Consider the following 22,455-nt stretch of genomic DNA (forward strand, 5'->3'; position numbering starts at 1 on the left):
CCAGACAATACCATGATAAGTGACATTTTACAAAGACAATTTTAAGCAAAAAGATTCTGGATTTGGAAATCACACTTAATTACGGATGATATTTTTACAAATTTTTGGGGGGAGCACGCAGCTCCCACTTTGTCATCTTCATCCACTCTCTGTGTGCAGTGGGTGTGTACCAGGAAGCCAGAATCTGGTGCTTTTACTGCAGTAGTATTGACCTTGTATTGATCAAAAATCCCAACTCCGCCCTGTCCAAGACAAGACCGAGTAAAAATGCCTTTGATTCTGAGACACGACCGAGACCCATAAAAAGACCAATCTGGAGCCTTACAACACTCCTAACATAGCAACCAAAAAGTCACAGTTAAAGAGTTTTCCCAATGTTAATAATCAACGACGAAGCTCTCAGTCCACCAGGCTATTCAAGAGTTCATCTTGGTCCAGACATGAATTAAAGAGACTTCTTCCTCTGTGTTTTGCAGCAACGGAGCCAAATGGGTTTCTTTGTGGATCAATTAGAGAATAAATATCTTAACCTTCTGCATCTGTTTTAACTTGCAATTCTAGACGTAATGGAGCAGCCAAGAGTTTTTCTGGTTTATTACACAGGTCAGGCCCTGGACTGAGTTTGGCTGGCAAGAAAAAAAACTTTAATTTATTTCCCAACAAATGTGCAAATAATGAGAATATGGCCTTTGTCTCAGCCACTGCTTTGAAAACGCTCTTGCTTTATGCATGATAAACAGGCCTCAGGCAGAACCTAATTACAGACCTCCTATTCAATAAAAGAATATGCATCGGTAATACATGTCAGACGTGAGTGACAAAGCCATGGAAATAATAAGCATGACTCATAAACACAAATTATCTGAAATCTTTTGGAATCCGTATTCATGCCATTCTCTTTCTTCTAACTACTCATATAAGAGTATATCTCCATTGTCCTAAAGAGTAGAGATAGACCGATAAGGTTTTTTCGGGCCCGATACCGATACCAATTATTGGTAGTGAAGGATGCCGATAACCGATATTTGGGGCCGATATTCAATTTCACTAAAAAGGGACATCAAAATTTGGAAAAAATACAAACTCCAGCTCTCTTATTTTTTATTTTTATTTTTTATTATTATTTTTTTAATTTTAAAGCATACGTTTATTGAGCAACTTTTAGGGTTAGTAAAATATTTTTAAGATTTTTTTTTTTTCAAAATCTTCTTTGTACATTTATTTGAACATATAAACAGATGAACAGCAGAAATAAAACAGAAAACAACAACAATCAAAAGAGAAGAAAATCCCAATAAAATAATCATTCAATCAATCATAACTTACATGTTCAAAAGGGAGTAGGAAGAAGTTAAAAACTTATCTAGTCCTACCCCTTTTACTCAATATATTTAAACTTATTTCATTATTAATACAATTTTAATTGACTAATTATTAAAAAAATAAAAAATAAAAAAAATAATAATAATAAATGATATATATAATCCAAGTTATATATATATATATACATATACACATATACATACATACATATACACAAGTGCACTTAACATATTCACATTTACCAAAAACATATATACATAAATTTACTAAACATATACCATAATACCTATCTAGATCATTTACACATACATGTACATTTTTCATATTCTGGTCTGACATAGATAATTTTTTTGAACTTTACTTTTAAACATTTTTTTAAACTCCAGCATTGAGTCACAATTTTTCAGAGCAATTTCCAGATGATTCCACAGATCAACACCTTTTACAGATACACACCTTTGCTTAATATTTGTTCTTATTTTGGGTTTTTTGTACACACTTGTACCCCTTATATCATAAGGACTGTGTCTAATTTCAAATAACTTCTGAGTACTGTGGCAGAGTAAATTGTTATAAACTTTATACATTATTTGTGCTATTTTAAAATCCACCAAGTCATAAAATTTCATTGCATTTAATTTAATAAATAGTGGATGTGTTGGTTCTGTATATTTTGATCCATTAATAATTCTTATAGCTTTCTTTTGCAATTTGAAAACGGTGTTAGTATTTGTTTTATATGCCATTCCCCATAATTCTACACAATAGGTCAAATATGGTAATAATAATGAACTATATAATATATATAATGATTTCATGTTTAAAACATCCTTACTTTTATAGAGTATCCCTATAATTTTTGACATTTTCCTTTTAACAGTTTCTATGTGTGGCTTCCAACATAATTTATCATCGATAATAACTCCAAGGAATTTATTTTCATTCACCCTTTCTATTTCAATTGAATTCACCATAATTTTAACTTGATGAGTGATTTGTCTAGTGCCAAAAACTATGAACTTGGTTTTATTTAAATTCAATGATAATTTATTTACATCAAACCATTTTTTTATTATATTCAATTCATACTCCACAGTAGTCAGAAGCTGCTTCAGGTTTTCTCCTGAACAATAGAAAGTTGTATCATCAGCAAATAAGACACTTTTCAATATTTTTGAGACATAGCAAATATCATTTATGTACAGTATAAATAATTTAGGGCCAAGCACAGACCCTTGGGGAACTCCATGAGTGATCTTCATGTGTTCTGATTGTACATTATTAAACTGCACATACTGATATCTATTTTCCAAATAACTTTTCATCCACTTATAAGCTAAACCTCTTATTCCATATTTATTTAATTTATTCATTAATATAGAATGATCTATAGTATCAAAAGCTTTTTTTAAATCCATAAAAATCCCAACAGTAAATTTTTTATTATCTATTTCGGTAGATATTGCTTCTACAAGCTCCATGACTGCCATTGAGGTGGTTATTTACAATGTTCTTATCTATTTCATGTTTGTTTCTTGGCTCTGGGATTTTGTTTGCCAAGTTACTGCCCACGTTAACTAGATATTCATTAAAATTATTAGCTATGTCAGAAATTTCATCAATTACCATATCGTTATCTTTTATAAAATATTGTGGAAAATTTGTTTTTTTAGAACTTTTTTTAATTACATGATTTAGTGTTTTCCATATTTCTTGTGTATTGCTTTTATTCTGTTCTAATAATTCATGGTAATAATCTTTCTTTCTTATTCGAATAATATTTGCTAATTTATTTTTATAGATCTTGTACTTTGTTTCAGCTTCCACAGTTCTCAATTTAATAAATCTTTTATATAAATTATTTTTCTTTTTGCATGCATTCTGTATTCCCTTCGTCATCCATGTCTTATTTGGACCTTTATACTTTCTTGTAATTTTAATTGATGGACAATGTTTATTATATAAAGAAATAATGGTTGACTGAAATTCACTATATGCAATATCAGGATCGTTATTTGAATAAACCTCAGACCAGTTGTGTTTCTCTAAATCCAACTTAAAGGCAGCCATGGAGCGTGTTGTTCTTACTCTAGTTTCAAATGTGTAAGTAGTCGGCTTCATTTTTTTATCAAAATAATCATAAAAAATTGCAAAGATCGGGAGGTGATCACTTATATCGTTAATAAGGAGTCCACTTTCTATTTTAAGGTCAATTTTATTTGTGAATATATTATCAATTAGTGTAGCTGTATCGATTGTTATTCTACTAGGTTTTATAATAACAGGAAATAAACTATTACTATACATCATATTTATAAAATCAGTTGTCTTCTGATGTCCATTAGGATTTAATAAATCAATGTTAAAATCACCACACAATATTCGCAATTTTTATCATTTGTATAACTAAGGATATCTGTTAACTTATCGTTAAATGTATCAAGACATGATCCTGGTGTCCTATATATACAACTTATAATTACGTTTGATATATTTTTTATGTGAACTTCAATAGTTACACATTCCATTACATTATCCACAGTAGTAGTTAGATGTTCAATTTTACTACATTTGAAAACCTTATCAACATATATTGCAACTCCTCCTCCCCTTCTGTTTTCCCTATTCATTGTAAACAATTCATATCCTTCCATTTCTATATCGCTTATTTTCTCATTATCAAGCCATGTCTCTGATATGGCTATAATTTGGAATTTATTTATTTTACTCAAGCATTTTTTAATTTCTGTAAAGTTTTTATATAGACTTCTACTATTAAAATGTATGATTGAGAATGCACGAAAATCCTTACTTACATTTACATTGAATTGCTCATCAGTGTGGTACTCGCAGGCAAGGTCATAGTTGTTACTACATAAAAATTTATCTGGATCAATGCCATTTTCTGGATCAGATGTCTTATGTTCCGTATAATCAAATATTTGTAATTTTTTTGTGTTTGGGTATAGATTTTCCATTCTAGTATTTGTCAACTTTTCGTCATCAAGTGTACTGTGTCTTCCTTCATTTTATTGATGAGTTGTGTTGGTGCAAATCTTAGTCAATAGACAAGTTCAGGCGCAGTAGCATGTTTTCAAAAGTTAAATAAAAACAAAACATTTTCTACACAAAATAAGTCTTCCAAAATTTCAAAATATCCAAAGTATAATATTTTTACTTATCTTAGTTTTAATCAAAAACCGAAGGTGCAGGGAGTTCCCAGGGTCGACAAAAATGAAAATAAAAACTTTTTTTTTTTTTTATTTACATTTAAATTAGTTCCCTGAAGTTAATATTTAAAAAAAAAAATGGATCTATTATCGGCCATATGATTCTTCAAAATGGTAGATTACGATATTTCTCAAAATGCTGAATATCGGCGCCGATAATCGGCCCAGCCGATAATCGGTCTAGCCGATAATCGGTCTATCCCTACTAAAGAGACATTGAGTCAGGCAGTACCCTGTGAGTGATGGCAGTATAGACTTTGACGGCCCTAATTTGAAAGATGACAAAACAGGGTTCAATGTCAAGGGAGCAAACAGATCCAGTTTGTGGAACTGGGAGATTATTTCCCCGTTGCCGCGTTTCTCTGGTGAATATGACACACTGTCCTAGTTTCTACTTACGATGACGCAGATGAAACGAAATACCTCTTTACAGCTGGAAACAAGTCAAAACAATTGTAACTCCAGATTTGGTCCATTTTATGACACTACTCTGGTCGTTATAAATAACGCAGGCAAAGCCGGTTTGATTTGCAGCCGCGAGTTATCCTTGGATTTCGTGTCAGCAGCTACTGTACTTGTAAATCATGCATGGTGCCGGACTGCTTCTGCAAATGAAAAAGGAAATGATTTGTGAAGATAAGTTAACCCCCCCATGGTAAATCTAGATTGTAAAACTCTTGTGAGCAGAGGATTGCCGGGTACTGACAGCATGCCAGTACGCCGGCAGAAGAGTACGATCACGCGTGTGAGCTGATCGCATTGTTTCCCTGATGTTGCGTGGGAATGCTCTTAAAACCGCACTGTCAAAAATAACACAAATTGTGTGAAATTGAGATGGGTCCAAAAGGGACTGAGCCAATGCCAGCACATTGGATTGAGGTTTTGACCCAGCACGTTGGGTCAAGATTTTTCTAGAGCTGTCAAGATGAATCGATTAATCAACAAGTAATGGATTATTAAATTAATGGACAACTAATTTATTAAATGATGAATCACTTGGAGCCATTTTTTAAATTTAAAGTTGTCCAAATCCTCTGATTTCAGCATATCAACAGTAATTGTACAGTAATTGCTGATTATCTTCTGTGTTTAACTCTTTGACTGCCAGGCGTTATAAAAACAAAAAAACAAAAAATCCACAGTGCCAGCCGCTTTTGAGCATTTTAACTCATCTTTCAAGGCAAAAAGAGAGAACAAAGTCGCGATGAGTCAAAATCGTGATGAAGACGGATCTGAGTGACGGAGCTGTCGGACACATGGTTTTCACTATGCCCAGTTATCTAAAGCTGCTGGACTGTGATAATCCACATGGTACTAATCAACAAGTGATCAACAATTAATTTGAACGAATCTTCTCTCATGAACTACTTTCGATCAAATCACTGGTGAAGATGAACTGATTGAACTTTCTATAATCCATTTGCCTGAATCAAAAGTTTCCGAATGTAATCAACTGGATAAATCAACTTCATGGACTTGATGAACTGTGTGAAATTTTATCATCTCTGCTGATCCTTAACTATTACTCTTGATTTTATGCGTCCTAGATTAGTATGGGGGCGGGAATTTATAAGCTTTTTTGCTTCTTCCTGCCAGCCCTTTTTCTTTTCGGTTATCATATGTTAAAATTGTATGTTGAAATGTTTGTTTGTCACAATGCTGTCCGAAAGGAAAAATGAACAAATAAATCAAATCAAATCAAATCAAATCAAAAAGAATATTGTTTGCCTTTACTACATATACAATGTGGCTACGAAATGAAAGATCGCATTCCATTCATTGGAATTTTACTAATCATCATGAAACGTCTTTGGCAGTCAAAGAGTTAATCAAAATAAGACATTTGCAAATATCTGTTTTTACTTTGAAAAACAATGACCGAACCGGTAACATAGTAAAACATCAATCCCCCCCCCCATACAAATACCAAGTACGAATTAAACACAAATAACTGATTAACTCATTTGATCCCAAAAACGTAAACATGCACTCCATTTTAAATGTTTTAAGTGTCCCAAAGACATATTTATACGTTTTTGTTTGTTTGTTTGTTTGTTTTATACTAGCACATAGAGAAGGCTTTGATGCAGCCTCTCAACTGCAGAGAACGGGTGAAGCAATGGTATAATTACAAAAATGGCCAGAAGGTGGCAGCAGAGTATAAGAGATCAACCAGGGTCATGTTAAAAACAAGCTGTTTCCTCACAATTCTAAACAGATTTGTGAATAATGATGAAACTTATCTATATTCTAATGCTAATTGCTGCAAAACGGAAACAGATAGAAATGTACTTTTTTTTCCTGATGAAAGAAGAGACTAATCTTTCCTTTGGTAGATTCCATGTTTTTATTGCAAAAGAACACAATATTCGGTGGGCCTTGCAAAATCAGTCAAAATACAGCAAAACAGTCGGGAATGAAGGGGGTTGCTTCAGTGAAAATGGTTGAGTGAATGAGTTACTAAACAACAATTTTGGAATGCACTTAAATTAAAATGAACCAGATTAGTCAATTAATTGACTGAATAATCGATAGATTAATCGATTAAAAAATATTCAATAGTGGCAGACTAGAGTTTTCATATTTAAAAAAAACTCATCAGTCTGATCACTCGTAAGTAAGCTACAGTTAATTGAGTTTCCCGTTATATAGTTATCATTGCACACAACTTGATGACTGTTCAGAAATTTGGGTTCGACGTTAAAGGACTTTGGAGGTTCCACTGTATTAAGTGTAGTAATAAAAAGCTTGTCTACGCCCAAGGGAGATGTGTTTAGCTTCAAATCCAATCACCTGTTCTCCTCCCCTTGTGAGCAAAGTAGAAATATAATCCTCTCATCTTTCCCGGCCCCTTCTCGTCCTTATCCTGCGCCATGTGCGTGCCTTTCAAGGCACTCCCTGATCAAACATTTTAAGTTGTCCCAACTTTCTCTAACACATTCGCCAAACAGATTTGATGGAGGAAGCAGAGGTTATTGAAATTGGAAGGCGTGAAGATTTGATGAGAGGAACATATGATGCGTACTTCGCTCACACATCGAGTGTTCACTCAACAATTAAGTCTTGTTTTCTTGTCAAGACGACACAACCGTGGCGGAATGGTTCATTGCTCGCCGATTGTGAGCCATATGTTTATACTGTCTCCCAGGAAATAACCCCAAGTCGTCTAAGGAATTTCAAATGTATGTATTTTCCCAGTGGCTTCAATATCAGCTTTGAAAACAAACAAAGCATTTACCGCATATTTAACTGCAAGCTGTTTTCAAAGCACATTTCCCCATGTTGCCACTCGGTTTTTTTTTTTTAGTATTTTGACCGACCTTTGAAGGCCCACAGAATATTGTAGTCTGTGACAAAAAAAGGTTTGACCAAAAAACGGAGAAAACTAGCTTCTTTGTGAAAAGAACATACTGAAGATTTTGCCCGTTGCTGTCGATGTACAGCTGTCATGTATCCAAATATAGTGTAGTATTAATCGCATAATTTTCCGTAATTAATCATGATTAATCTACTTCTGTTTCTACTTTTTTCTTCAATGCTTGTAAAAGAGAATGAGTAAAATCTTTGAATGAATGTAAAAATCATCAAATGGATACAACTGTTTAAAAAAAATTATCAAAATGGACTCATCAATCTTTTTCTCATAGAAAATGTGCATATATTAGGGCTGTCAAAATTAACGCGTTAACTCTGGATGTATAAATAACTAATTGCAAATTAATCGCACATTTTATATTTGAATTTATATTTGTTGTAAATGTACAATTGTGTACAAATTGTACTTTGAATTTAACTGTGTTTTTTTTTTTTTTTTTTTTTTTTATTGTGGTACTTATCAGTTCTAATGATTCCAACAGTGGTCCGGTGTACTATGTCAATAACAGTGCTGAAGGTCTTATCACATTGGACAGAGGAATATTAAAATGCCAATTTCACATTGCCTGCACTGTTGATAAACATAATGATGCTGATAGTTTGACCCAGGAAGAAAATATAATTAAATCACTTCGAGATTCTGCCATGTTATCGCTATCATTTTGCCTCATTATAGTCTGAACCTGATTGGTTTCACCTCTCAACATTTCTCTTGTAAACAGACAAGAATTTACTATAATCATAAAGTTGGTGTTTGTTGACATTTTCCTCAAAGGCAACTTCATTTCCTGTTCAGAAATACCTCAAGGGACCTTTGAGTCGTGCTCCTCAGTGGCCCCTCTGCCGCTCAATTTGAGAGGTAACATTTTCACATTTCTAACCTCGGGACAATTGAATTTCAGGGTATGTTGAAGCTCATGGAAAAAATGAAAAACATATATAAATGTCAGCAGCCGATCACACAAAATGCCGTCGGCAATGTCAGGACGTTTCATAACCTTGTGAGACGTTTGAATAAAATATCAAACAAAATGGAGATATCAACATCAGTTGAACCACTGAAAACCTGTCCATATTTGAACTCTCGCTTTTCACTTATTATTAACCGTACAACATGAAAATCGGTGTTTCGGGGTCCTAATGTTACACCTCTCTGAAGGATCTTAACATGTCAATGCTGGGAATCATACTCTGGTTGGTGTTCCACAAGAATAAAAACACACAGGGACACTAATCACCCTAAGAGCCCATCAAATGCACCCTGACACAGCACGAGTGCCGTAGCGGAGTAGAGTGTCCAATCCCAGCAGGAGGTTAATCGGATCCGATAAAAGCAAGGCACACCTCATCTTTCATCGCTAGGCAACACGTTTTATGCACTGATCAATAGGTGGAATCATATTTTCCATGTCAGAGAAATGAGGGAAAATTAAGTGATGTGATCCGACCAACAGAGATGAAGCATGCTTCAAACTATCCAAGCAATCAATCAGTTCAATCCGTTGCCTCGGGTTAATTTTTTTTCCTTTACGGAATTGGAACTAAGGCTGAACTGGAAGTCTGTTTGATAGTTTAATTTAACTTGTGGGTGAATAACTTTTGGAAACTAAACAAAAGGATATGTTTTATTTGAATTATTTTTGTTTGAGCAGTGTGTTTTCGTAAAAGTATAATTCAGTGAATATTAAGGAATTAAGGACAATTTGCTGCCTGTTCCATCTATTTGTTATCTGCTAAGTACTAAAATGTTAACATTTAAAACCAGACTGTCATCATTGGATTCTCCTCAATATTTGAAATGACACGAATGAAATATGTCAAATGACAGCACAATTCTACTATATGAACGATGACACGGAAATAAGAGTCCACATTTCTTCTTTAACTCTTTCATTCCCAGCCATTTTCACAGAAGCAACCCCTTTTGCTCCTGTCTGTTTTACTGGATTTTGACCGACTTTGCGAGGCCCACAGAATGTTCTGTTCTATTGCTATAAAAACATATCCGTTTCCATTTTTCATCATTATTCACAAACCTGTTGAAAACACTGGCAAAAAGAGCTTGTTGCAAATGGCCCTGGCTCTGATCTCTTATACTCTTCTGCCACCTGCTGGCCGTTTTTTTGTAATAACTACCATTGCTTTAAACGACCTCTTCATGTCAGAAGCTCTCTTTATGCTTTAGCTTTAAAAAACAAAAACAAAAAAAAAACGTATAAATATGTTTTTGGGAGTGAAGAACAAAGTATTGAAAAACGGATTTATACGTCTTTGGGTTTGAATGAGTTAATTTCTTCTTTTTGAATTTAAGTTGGCATGGTTGGAAAACAATGTTGGGAATGCGATGTTGCTTCAATCCGTCAGTTTATAGAGTTTCCTTAAAGATAACTGCTACTGCATAACAGTTGCATTCTTCCTACTTTACCGGCTCCTTGGAATGAAAATTCTTTGCTTCAATGAATCCCAAAGACAGAGCAGGGAGTAAAAAAAAATAATAATAATAAAATAAAATGAACCTCCCTATTGGGCATTAGTTATGCCAAACTTGGGAAGACTTGCAGCAGCTTCCAAGCATCTCTTTCAGTTTCCCGCCGCTCATCCTGCATCATGTTAGCCCGCAGGGGTTACCCGGCAACAGCGCCTGAACAGGAAAGCTTTCTCCCTTAAAGACACATCGGGGACATGAATGGCCTTTTTATGCCGGTTCAGCCCGTCGCCCGTGGCCGCAGTGCGTGCGCATTATACAGTGTCAGGGAGACAGCAGGTGAATGGCGGCGTGGGGACTCACAATAGCGCCATAGGTTGTTTAGAAAGGATGAGCTACGAGACGCGGGCTCTTCAACGAAATGCCGCTAAATGCGCTGAGCAGACCAGAGGAGCAGTTAGGCCCGCAATCAAAGCGCCCAAAGGGCTAATCGAAGGCAACACTTTTAACTATGCAGACCCATTTAACACCTTAGATTACCTTGGAGAACATATCAATGTGACTAGCTCCTTCCCTTCACCAGTTACTACGCTTTAAAATGAGTCAAACAAATGCCGTGACAGTGACAGATGATGCAGGGAGGTTTCTTAGATGGAGAGAGACTGGTGTCATAAATAATAATAACTCCCCGTGGACCAAAAATTGCTATCAGACTGAATCCGGTTCACCTGTTCCATACGCCAGGGATGTTTTTCAGTGCAAATGTTAAGTAATCCAACCAGAGTTGGTGAATATAATGCAATGAGTTGGCAAAAAGGAGAAAGGTGAGCAATGGCTTGGCATTTGAAGCAAGGTTACGCAGCAAGAAAGTCAATAGACTCTGGACAACCGCCACTTCCTTTAAATAATGCAAAACTCAATGTTTTTCCATTTGGCCCAGACGAGGGGCTGGGCAGGGGTTCTATTTGATTGCTTACTATGTTGAAAAACAACACACACACGTAAAGAAATGCACGGTCAATTTAATTTGCAACAGTACAATTCAACAAGAGTTTTCCGTCGCTATTTTTCATTAGGCAGCCAAACAAGCCTAAAGCAACTTTCCACCGCCAAATAATGTGGAGGTTAGAAATGAGGTGATGATTCCGCATTTAATCAGGCAACTCTGCTCCAAATCTATAAATCACCATAGGAGTCCAATTAGTCAGCAGTTCGGAACCTCACCACCCTGAGCTAAAGCTCTATGGAGATATATACATACACTGCTATATGTGTAGATTTGGGATTTTCCATACCAATTTTTTTCAGACTAATACTAGTGCGAGTACTCAACTCTTGAGTAGTCACTTATACGACACTAAGTACCAATACTAATAGTACTTTTGATACATAAAATTTCCCCCCAAAACAATGACAGTATAACAATAACAATTTTAAAGAAAGACCCATTATACCAACATATTTTTCCTTAAAAATTGCATGAAATTAACGGCAATGTTTTAACTCATTCACTGCCATTGACGGAAAAAGACGTCAAATGATGCATTTTTTTGCTGGTCTGGCAATGATGTGTTAATTTCTAATTCCTGATCGTAAAACGGCCATAAGATGTCCGCTAGTACTGATATTGGCCAATGATATTTCATATTCATTCATATTTATACCTGCACAATTTTGCATCTTTAAACGTAAAGATGGGATAACTCGCATTAATATTTTAGACTTCATTTGCCCGCCTGACTTTGATCTGCCTACAAAAATATAACTTTAAATAATTCTGTCACACATTATTCTATGTTTTCATATTTCACCATTTTTGTCCTTCGACTACTTCAACCTTTTTCGACCAATTAACACCATTCTAACTTAAATATGTTCGAAAAAAGTCATGCTTCACAGGCTGTTATTTTTCTCATTCCAAAAATTTACAGTGTTCCCACAATTCAGCATTTTTTAAACCCAAAATCCCAATTCATTTCCAATGAGACAATAAACAATCTGCTCCCATTTCAAATTCAAAACATTGCCCCATATTGCAAAAAGTCCAAATATTTCACTAAATATTGCACAATTTTCACCAATAAAATTCCTCATTTTTGAGGGGGAGGTTACGGTTATGGCTCTCATCGTTCCTCTTCAAATTTCAAACAATTTAGCTCATTCAAGTCACCTTGCCATTCAATCTGCTATATTTCACCCGTGCAAAACCTTTCCACATAACACATGTTTGACCCACTAATTGCCATTTGCCATTTTTCTCCCATGATTTGCACCACATTTTATTTTTTCATTCAGAGTTTCAGTATTCACACACACTTCTCCAAAATTAGCTTCATCTAGTATAAATATATAATTTTAATTATTAATCATTCGAGCATAAAAATCATTGTCAAAGGTTTTCTGTAGTGTCGAAAGAAAGTCAGCTCTTTTATCGACTGTGTTGTAAACGTTGGCTCGTCTCCCGAGTAAAATGAAAGGTGCGGAACAGCTGATCGTGAAAAAACATGAATAATATTAACAATAGTAATAAAACACGTTTTCATTTGACGGCGGTTTTGACAGTGCGTGGAAAAGTCTACGGAGCCTGCTATATTAAAAAGTCATAATTCTCATAAAGAGCCTGACAGTGATTTTATGATGACGTACTGATACTGTTCCGTCAGGGGATAACAACACAATATATTGGTCATATTTTGTACGCACGTCAATTCCCAAGCAGGTTCAGACAGCCTATTCATAAAACATACAGAGTTGCCCCAAAAGGCCAAACCACCAATGACAAAAAGGGGAGCTGGCAAAAAAATGCATGTTGTTAGTAGAAGACACGGCAGGCGATGCGCTTCTGGCATAGATATAATGCAACGTGTTGATGGGCAGCATCAGAGGAGAGATGCACACCAGCGACTAGAACGAGGCGCTAAACAGCGCGGAACAGAAGCGCCTGCTCGATCACGGCCCACAGGAAGTCGAAGGCACGCACCAGCACCAGCACGGGTAAAGAACAGAGTCGTTTCGCAGCTGCTCAGAAAACTCTGAAATGAGATGAACTCTGAGGTCTCCTCCTGCAGCAAGCGAGGCTCACGGCACACATTTCTTTATCCACATCTTTCCCCCTCCAAAAAAAAAAAAAAAAAAAAAAAAAAGCACCATGGAGAATTGTGTGTCTTTTAGCAAGCGTGCCGATTGGGGAATCCATAGAAACTGGAAATAGCTATGCCAGAAAAAGGCTGTTGATCATTCCGTTTCAATGCTCTGGTGCCAGAATTTGTGACAGAAAATGTCTGAGAAGTTTAGTCAGACAGGAACCTCATGATCACTTTAGGTTTCGCGGGAAAGAAAACATTCAGATAGAGACACAAATTTTGTTTTTCAACATCATGGCACAGCTCGAAAACTTGTTGCACATGCGTGATTCTAATAGTGTCAAAAACAAACCTTTCTTCTAAAACAGAATAATACATTTATTGAAACTAGTGATTGAGTCTTTAATTTCATATACTTTTAGCAGGGTTCCGACAGTTCCATTTTTAAGACCAATTTAAGACCATTTAGCAAAAGAAAAAAAAAAAAATATATATATATATATATATATATATATATATATATATATATATATATATATATATATACACACACCTTTTTTTCACAGCCTTATTGCCAAAGAAAAAGAGTTTGCGAATGTGCTTTAAATTATTTCTCGAATGTGTAAAAGTGGAATGTGTGCAGGATGTAAGAAAGAATGCAAGCATATTGAGTAAGCAACTCATGCAACACCACCACAGCGCAGTTAATATTGCAATAATGTGGCATTTTAGTTTTTCAAGACTTTTTAAGACTCGGTGGGAACCTTGTTTTAGGTTGAGCAGGTATGATATCCACTTTAGTGTTGTAGTAAAGACCACACCAACGAAGACATTATTGACACCAGAGAGTATCGAGACCAAGACAAAACTAAGACCTTTGGGAGGTAGAAACTGCGACAAGACCAAGACTTTTGGAGGTCGAGACCTAGACAGGACAAAGACAGAGCACTTTGGAGGTCGAGATCGAGACAAGACCAAGGCAGAGTGTTTTGGAAGTCGAGATCGAGACAAGAGCAAGACCTTTTGAGGTCGAGATCGAGACAAGACCAATACCGAGCGCTTTGGAGGTCAAGACCGAGAAAAGACCAAGACTTTTGGAGGTTGAGACCTAGACAGGACAAAGACAGAGCACTTTGGAGGTCGAGATCGAGACAAGACCAAGGCAGAGTGTTTTGGAAGTCGAGATCGAGACAAGACCAAGACCTTTTGAGGTCGAGATCGAGACAAGACCAATACCGAGCGCTTTGGAGGTCAAGACCGAGAAAAGACCAAGACTTTTGGAGGTTGAGACCTAGACAGGACAAAGACAGAGCACTTTGGAGGTCCCGATCGAGACGAGACCAAGACCGAGCTCTTTGGAGGTCGAGATCGAGACAAGACCAATACCGAGCGCTTTGGAGGTCAAGACCGAGAAAAGACCAAGACTTTTGGAGGTTGAGACCTAGACAGTACAAAGACAGAGCACTTTGGAGGTCGAGATCGAGACAAGACCAAGGCAGAGTGTTTTGGAAGTCGAGATCGAGACATGACCAAGACCTTTTGAGGTCGAGATCGAGACAAGACCAATACCGAGCGCTTTGGAGGTCAAGACCGAGAAAAGACCAAGACTTTTGGAGGTTGAGACCTAGACAGGACAAAGACAGAGCACTTTGGAGGTCCCGATCGAGACGAGACCAAGACCGAGCTCTTTGGAGGTCGAGATTGAGACAAGACCAAGGCAGAGTGCTTTGGAAGTTGAGATCGAGACAAGACCAATATCGAGCGCTTTGGAGGTCAAGACTGAGAAAAGACCAAGACTTTTGGAGGTCGAGACCGAGACAGGACAAAGACAGAGCACTTTGGAGGTCGAGATTGAGACAAGACCAAGGCAGAGTGCTTTGGAAGTCGAGATCGAGACAAGACAAATACCGAGCGCTTTGGAGGTCAAGACTGAGAAAAGATCAAGACTTTTGGAGGTCGAAATCTAGACAAGACCAAGACCTTTGGAGGTAGAGATGAGACAAGACCAAGACTTTTGGAGGTGGAGCCTGAGACAAGACCAAGACTATATATAAAGTCAATGAAAAATAACCTAAAAAAACAACAACAAAATGGCCAGTACCTTTTTCTCCTGCTGTGCTTTTTTTTTTCTGAATAGTACACCAGACTTCCAATGGACTTCCAAGGTTTTGAAAGAGCTTTTATTAAGTCACCAAATTCACTCACACTTCTGGGGTTCACATCTGTAGTCTTTGGGTTGAGAAACAAACACTCTATAAAAAACTAGTTGGTTTGTCAGCAGCACCGTGGGTTTAATGTTAACACTTGCAGACACATGAAACGTTTCTTAGCTAGAACAAAAGCATCCATTTTCTTAACCGCTCAGTCCTCACAAGGGTCGCGGACCTACCAACATAATTGCTGTAATTCTATTAATAATATTACATTTCAACAAAGTACTGTATGTTATCACAATTCTCTAGCTTGCGTATATTAAAAAACAATCAAATTTTTTAAATTTAAGGGGTGCTGGGATTCAATTTAGGGGGCTTGAGCACCCTCAAAAATGGGCTAGAAACGCCCATGTCATAATCTGATTTTACACGCTTTGCTGTTGTTGACCATCACAGATTGTTATCTCCGCTTCTCAGGTGATCTCTTGTTCAAACAAACTGTTTACTGTGTCCAATAAGAGTTTATAGCCTCAAACACTAGTTGCAAGTGTTTTTCCAATTCAACCTGACTTTCTATTAAATAAATCTTGGTTCTATTTGGCGTGAAATAGACATCGAAGAGCGGTCCGCTTAAGGCATGGCTACGACGTGATTGATGTGGATGCTGCATCAGGATGGAGGCCGCCGCCGCCGCTCGCCCCACACGCGGTCACGTCCACTTCCCAAAAGGCCAACATTGCAGCTGTCAAATTTCCAAATGCTAAACTTTCAAAACACAATGTTGTGGAGGTGAAACGATTACTGCTGCGGGATTTTAAAGCATTAAATAAGAGCACAGTTTGGAAAGGCAGTGAAGCTTTTAGTAATGCAATTGCTATATCTCAAGAACTTTACTTTTACAAAGGTTGTTACATGCATTTTACGTTTATTGAAAGAGAGCGCAAGAGGAACGTTTGTTCGTCTCTTGTAAATGCGAAGGCCGCAAAGTTGAGCTGTTTACCACGAGCAGCTAATTTAATTTTTAATGCTCAGGCCGGGTGCATTTCTGAATATACGGTTTAATCTAAAAGTCATAAACTTTTGTGGTTTGTTTGCTTGAGTGATGATGATGGTTTGTTTTGGTTTCTGCTGACCATTTATTTCCACATCCCATTTGAACTCTGCAACTAGTTGGTGCTCCAGCTGTTCATCATCCAGATGCCATCTCGTTTGCCCTTTCTCGCGCCGCAGTGTAAACTCCTTTATCTCTCGGGGGGTATCAGGAGGGTACTGTTTTTGTGTGTTTGCATTAAAATACTAATGGTATTAAAAATGGGCATAGATTGGTGCAGTAACAAGATCAAATGTCTTGGTCTATGGTTGACCGCAGCTGCTAATGAGCAGTGGCGTAGCGTGGGTTGCCATTATTATACCCCCCCAACATGTTAGCGCTCTCAGTGTCAATTTGACTACATTATTAAAAAGGCAAAACCACTACTTAAAAGTAAAGCATGTTGCCTCAAATGTGCTATTAAAAGGTGTCATTTACCTATATGTTAAATGGAGTTCAGTGGACACCTGCTATTCGAGGGGGATAGGGAATAGTGAAAATAGTAAATGTAATTATTTTTTGGTTTTTAGATCCCAAAAATTCTTGGAAAAAAACAGTGATAAAACTCCAATAAATACTTTCCATGAAAATTGGGTTTGGCTCCCTAAACAAAACTAAGTAAATAAAGATAAATATCTTTGTTACAATATTTTTTTATATGGGGTGGACTGGGCAACGACAATTTCAGGAGTTTCCTTAACTCATTCACTGCCTTTGATAAGTATACTTGTCAATTGTATTTTTTAGAGCGGTGCTAAATGGGGGCGAATCTGAGCATGCTCCACTGTAAATATCAAACTTGGAAACAACTTTACTGATGCCCAACCACCGGTAGATGACATCATTGCCCCATTTTATAGGAAATAAACACAGTTTCAGAGTCCATGGGAGAAATGGCTGTATTTTGGCAAACCTACATTTTTCTGCTGTCAATTATAAAAGAACGGGACGGGACAAAAAGTAGGGAGTCTATTCTGTTATTTGGTAGATTCGGTTTATATATAATTATTGAATGTAATATCACGTGAGTATTGGAAATGTAAAAATTTTCTATAATGACTGGCAGTGAATGAGTTAACGGCCATTTTCAGTACCGTTGACCCCACCCCACATTTTCAGGCCAGTTGCCGCCACACCCTCACGTTGATAAATATTCATCGCCGTGTGTGGCCAGCCGCCATGAACACTCCTTTCCCCCTGCAACGAATGTCGAATATTGATCGTTCGATGAATATAATTCACCGCATGTCCGTCGTCACATGTCCCTCTCAAGTAATGTTATTAAATAAAAATCTAAAGGATACATCAGTAAAATAAAAAAAAAAAATTGAAATAACCGCATTGAAATCTAAATTTAAACTTAAGTTAAAGTTTGCATTGAATGTACTGTCAATCTATAGTTGGAAATATTTGGAATCTGACCTGGTTCAAAAGTAAAAACTGATTTTTCAAAAAGACTGAAAACAGACACTAAAAGCAAATTGAAAATCCAAAGATATCCCAAATAACTTAAAGAATTGATGATAACGGCTCTTTTTAACAGCTATTAGATTATGATTAAGGATGTAACGAGAACTGCAATATCGTGATATTGTACCGTATTTTCCGCACTATAAGGCGCACCTAAAAGCCTTCAATTTTTTCAAAAGCTGACCATGCGCCTTATAATCCAGTGCGCCTTATATATGGATCAATATTGAGCCACAACAGGTCTCGCTGTCAAGACGCTATCGGTGACCCTGCACGATCGGTGACGCGCATGTGCAGAAGATCCCGCCATCTTGGATCGCTAGCTTATACTAATACTTTACCTCAGAGAAAATAATAAAACAGCTGTTTATTCATTTTGGAGTTGTCAGAAAGCTGGTTTGTAATCTATTAATAAAGTTTGACTGACCTATTTGACTGTTTTGTTGACATTCCCTTTAGCGCAGCACCATCTAATGGATGCATAACGTAACCCCAGCCTCTACTGTAGCCGCTTATATATGGAAAAAGTTTTAAAATGTCATTCATTGAAGGTGCGTCTTATAATGCGGTGCGCCTTATATATGGAAAAGTTTGAAAATATGTCATACATTGAGGGTGCGCCTTATAATGCGGTGTGCCTTATAGTGCGGAAAATGCGGTAATAGTGAAACTGCCTCAATATATCATGTCACAATATTAAAAGCAGAACATCTTAAAAAAAAAAAATCTTTTGATTTCCATTTGTGCAGTTCTAATACCCTCTGGTGGCCTTTTTTTTTTAGTGCAGTTTAATTTCCATAAGGCATGTTTTGGCCCTTCTATGTTTAAAATCCACGCTATTGGTCAGGGGAAGGTAATATGCTTGTGGGTCAACATGTTGAGGAAATCAATGTGTACTTGAATTAGCAAGTAAGTGCTTCAATATTAAGGCTTATTAGAGATTGTAGGTTGTTTATATGCATTGCTATTATGTACAAAATCACAATATTGTGTTTTGTTTTTGTTTTGTTTTGTATGACCTCATCTTTTTTTTTAACAATATTGTGACTTTTTTTGCATCACCAACTTCCCCACAATATCGCGATAATTATCGTATGGTGACCATATTGTGATTATATCGTGATTATACCAATTGAAATCACTTCTAATATTTTCACTCGAATGTAACTAAAAAATACTAAGAGTGGACTGTCTGTTAGTTTGTCAAAAATAATTTTCTCAACTCCTACTTTTGACCCGTATGCCCACCCTGCGCTCCTAATGAGCAGACGTACACTTTTTCTTTTTTTCTTCCTCTTGATGTTTCTCTATCAGCAGGTGCACAAGCACATTTGTTCCAACACGCATTAGTATTCATATCATGTGTTTGGGTGTCCGGCAAGCCGAGCAGGCTCTTAAGAGAAAAGCACTCTGTTGATGAGAAACAGATCAATATCTAAGCAGCCTGTTATCGTCCACATCCAAACTGGCAACCCCGTAAGATTCGCCCTGCAATGATAACGACCTCTGCTAAACACAGGCGCGTAAAGGGGCGCCTGTTATGTAAGCGGAGATGTTTATTGTGTTCAGTGATCACGCTTAATAAGAAAAAAAAACAATATGCAGATTCAAGAAACACAAAAGAAAAACAGCAGTAAAGTTTTTCATCAATAGCTGCAGTTGATAAAATGCTAAAAAGGCGCCGATTCAATGGCGGCTAGTGATTTAACAACCCAGCTGAGCCGTGCCGTGGCTCCCTTGACCGCTACTGAGCTCCTGTTTGGTTTTAAATTCTCATTGGTGCTGCAAGAGCCATCAAAGATAAAAGCACAGTTGGTCTTTGTCACACCAAGACAACAGTCATGAAATGTTAACAGCTTGAAGTGCCGCCTCATGCGAGAGAAGATGAAAGAGTCCCAGAGTAGGACTCACCTTCAGCAAGCAAATGAAATGCAGACATCGACCTGGAAGTGGAACGATGTTTGTCTTGTAATATAAAAATTTATACAATATAATAAACAGGTACACGTCTTTCTGCTTCAGAGAATATTATAATAGTACAAAAAAAAAAAAAATCAAGTCAACATTTGTATTAAAAATGTAAGCAGATATTTGGAAGTTCTAAAAAAAAAAAAAAAAAAAAAAAAAAAAAAAAAAAAAAAAAAAAATCAGAGCTGGCTCATCCATTAGGCAATATAGACAAATGCTAACCATGCTATGGCGTTCAGGAGGTGTCACAACATTGAGCAAAACAACACTGTTCAGCAATCGGTCAATGAAGCCCAATTAGGCAGTAACGTCACCTTTGTCGCTACTTCACTGGTGACCTCTGACACTGACCTAGCGCAAGTTTGAAAACTTGGTTGTTGGACAGCAGAGTCAAACTCTCCCTTGTTAGCTTAGCACTAGCTAACTGTTATAATAAAATACGGATATATTTAGAACTTTACTAAAAGGGAAAAGAAACACTGTGGATTCTGTCATTGGCCAGTGTACGGTGAGGCATTCTGGAGGTTAAAGTATGTTATTTTAAACTAAAAAGGAAAACCTTTCCATAGGTTAGCGTAGCTGCATTAGCACGTCGGCGTGTGCTGAATATGACCATATGGGATTTAGTAAAGAGCTTTGGACAACATATAGTGTGGATTAAATGCAATATAAGTGCACTCTATTTACCGTTCCACATTATGATCAAATTGAATTGTTCTTTTTTTGGGGGGGAGTATAATGCGTCTTCCGGCAAAAAGACAATTAGTAACTAATTTGAGTTCATTCAGATAAACGGTAAACGAATAGCTAACAGATTTAGGGTGCGAGTCCGAGCGCTACTGTTAACTCTTAAAATGGTAATGCTAACGGATTCAAATATAGAGCATTGTCCACTTATTTCTATTATAAATGATCTTTTCAAATAGATGAAAAGGTTACACTTTATAATAAATATCCGTTATAAGAAAATGTATGTGTATATATATATATATATATATATATATATATATATATATATAATGACCTGTTGTTGAGCAAGTTTATTTATTTTGTATTTTTTTTAATCTTGTTTTTTTATTTTTTTTACTTTTATTTATTTATTTATAAATATATACATATTTGGTTGTTTTTATTTCCATTTATATTCATTTTTTTAATTTAATTATTGAATTATATTTTTTATATCCGTTTTTATTTTCACTTTTATACATTAATTTATGTATTTATTTATGTATTTAGTTAGTTAGTTAGTTAGTTAGTTAGTTAAAATTTTGTCAGTTTTGGTCCTCCATATTTGCTGGCATCCACATGTACACAAAAGCGAGTTCGGATCCATGTTCGGCGCTTCCACTACCCTGTGCACACAAACACACGAGAATCCACAGGCACTTCCCTTATATGGGCGACACTGTGACCTTTGAAGACATCTCATCTCAGCCCGAACAAGGAGCCAGAAACATCGTATGTGGCTCAGAGATGAGTTCACGCTGACGCACAGTTGAGAATGAGAGCCCTGGAGAGATTACTCAACTATGAACAGTGTCCTTGCTGAGATTCCGGGCCAGAGTTCTGGAACCGTTGACAGACTGTCAGCTGCCAAGACGGACGGGTGGCTGCTTGGGAAGTGGGGAAGCATGATTAAAATCAGCACCCAGCCTGGCTGAAGTTAACTTTTAAAACATCATTTCTTTTGCCTGGTTTGTTTACTTTCACTTTTGCTACTTTCCTCCTGCTAATCTTACAAAGTACATACTTGACATAATTGCATCTCAGCCGGATGCAGTTTTTATATAATTGTTGAGATTTCTTTTTGCATGCAGAACGCAGAGAAAACTGAGGTTTACAACAGAACTTTTCAGTCAAATGCCGCTGAGATTAAACAAAGAATAATTTAACCAAGTTATCAGAAATGTTTAAAGAGACGCTATGCTTTTTTTTTTCCCCACCTCTCCAAAAGTTTAGTCCGTGATAAGCTTTCATCAAAATACCCCAAAAGTCACAAGTGTAATTTTAATCGGTAACACTTTATAATAACTGTTATAACTAGTTAATAGATCATTAGTAAACTATTAATTAGTGAATCGTTAATGTGTTGTTAAACAGTTTAAGGATTTATAATGCTTGTAGAATGTAGATAGTTAATATATTATGACTAAACCGTTAGTTAATAACTTATAGTTAATAATTTCTAACTATACCTACTAAATGAGTAATAGGTCATAAACAAGCTATTAGTAAATTACTAGTGACTTGTTGAGTATCAGTTAATATTTTATGTTATTTAATGTTATTGGAACATTATTCTTAAAAGGATACTTTTCTTACTGAGTCATTTTTG

The 22,455-nt window shown here is 36.4% G+C and overlaps 1 protein-coding gene across 4 annotated transcripts in view; it reads right to left on the reverse strand.

Annotated features, from left to right (window-relative positions):
• LOC144002473 (transmembrane protein 132C) overlaps positions 1–22,455 on the reverse strand; it is a 172,334-nt gene that overhangs the window by 106,198 nt on the left and 43,681 nt on the right. The gene's annotated exons all lie outside the window — the stretch shown is intronic.

The sequence above is a fragment of the Festucalex cinctus genome, chromosome 15, assembly GCF_051991245.1.
Source record: "Festucalex cinctus isolate MCC-2025b chromosome 15, RoL_Fcin_1.0, whole genome shotgun sequence".
In the NCBI taxonomy this organism is placed as follows: Eukaryota; Metazoa; Chordata; class Actinopteri; order Syngnathiformes; family Syngnathidae; genus Festucalex; species Festucalex cinctus.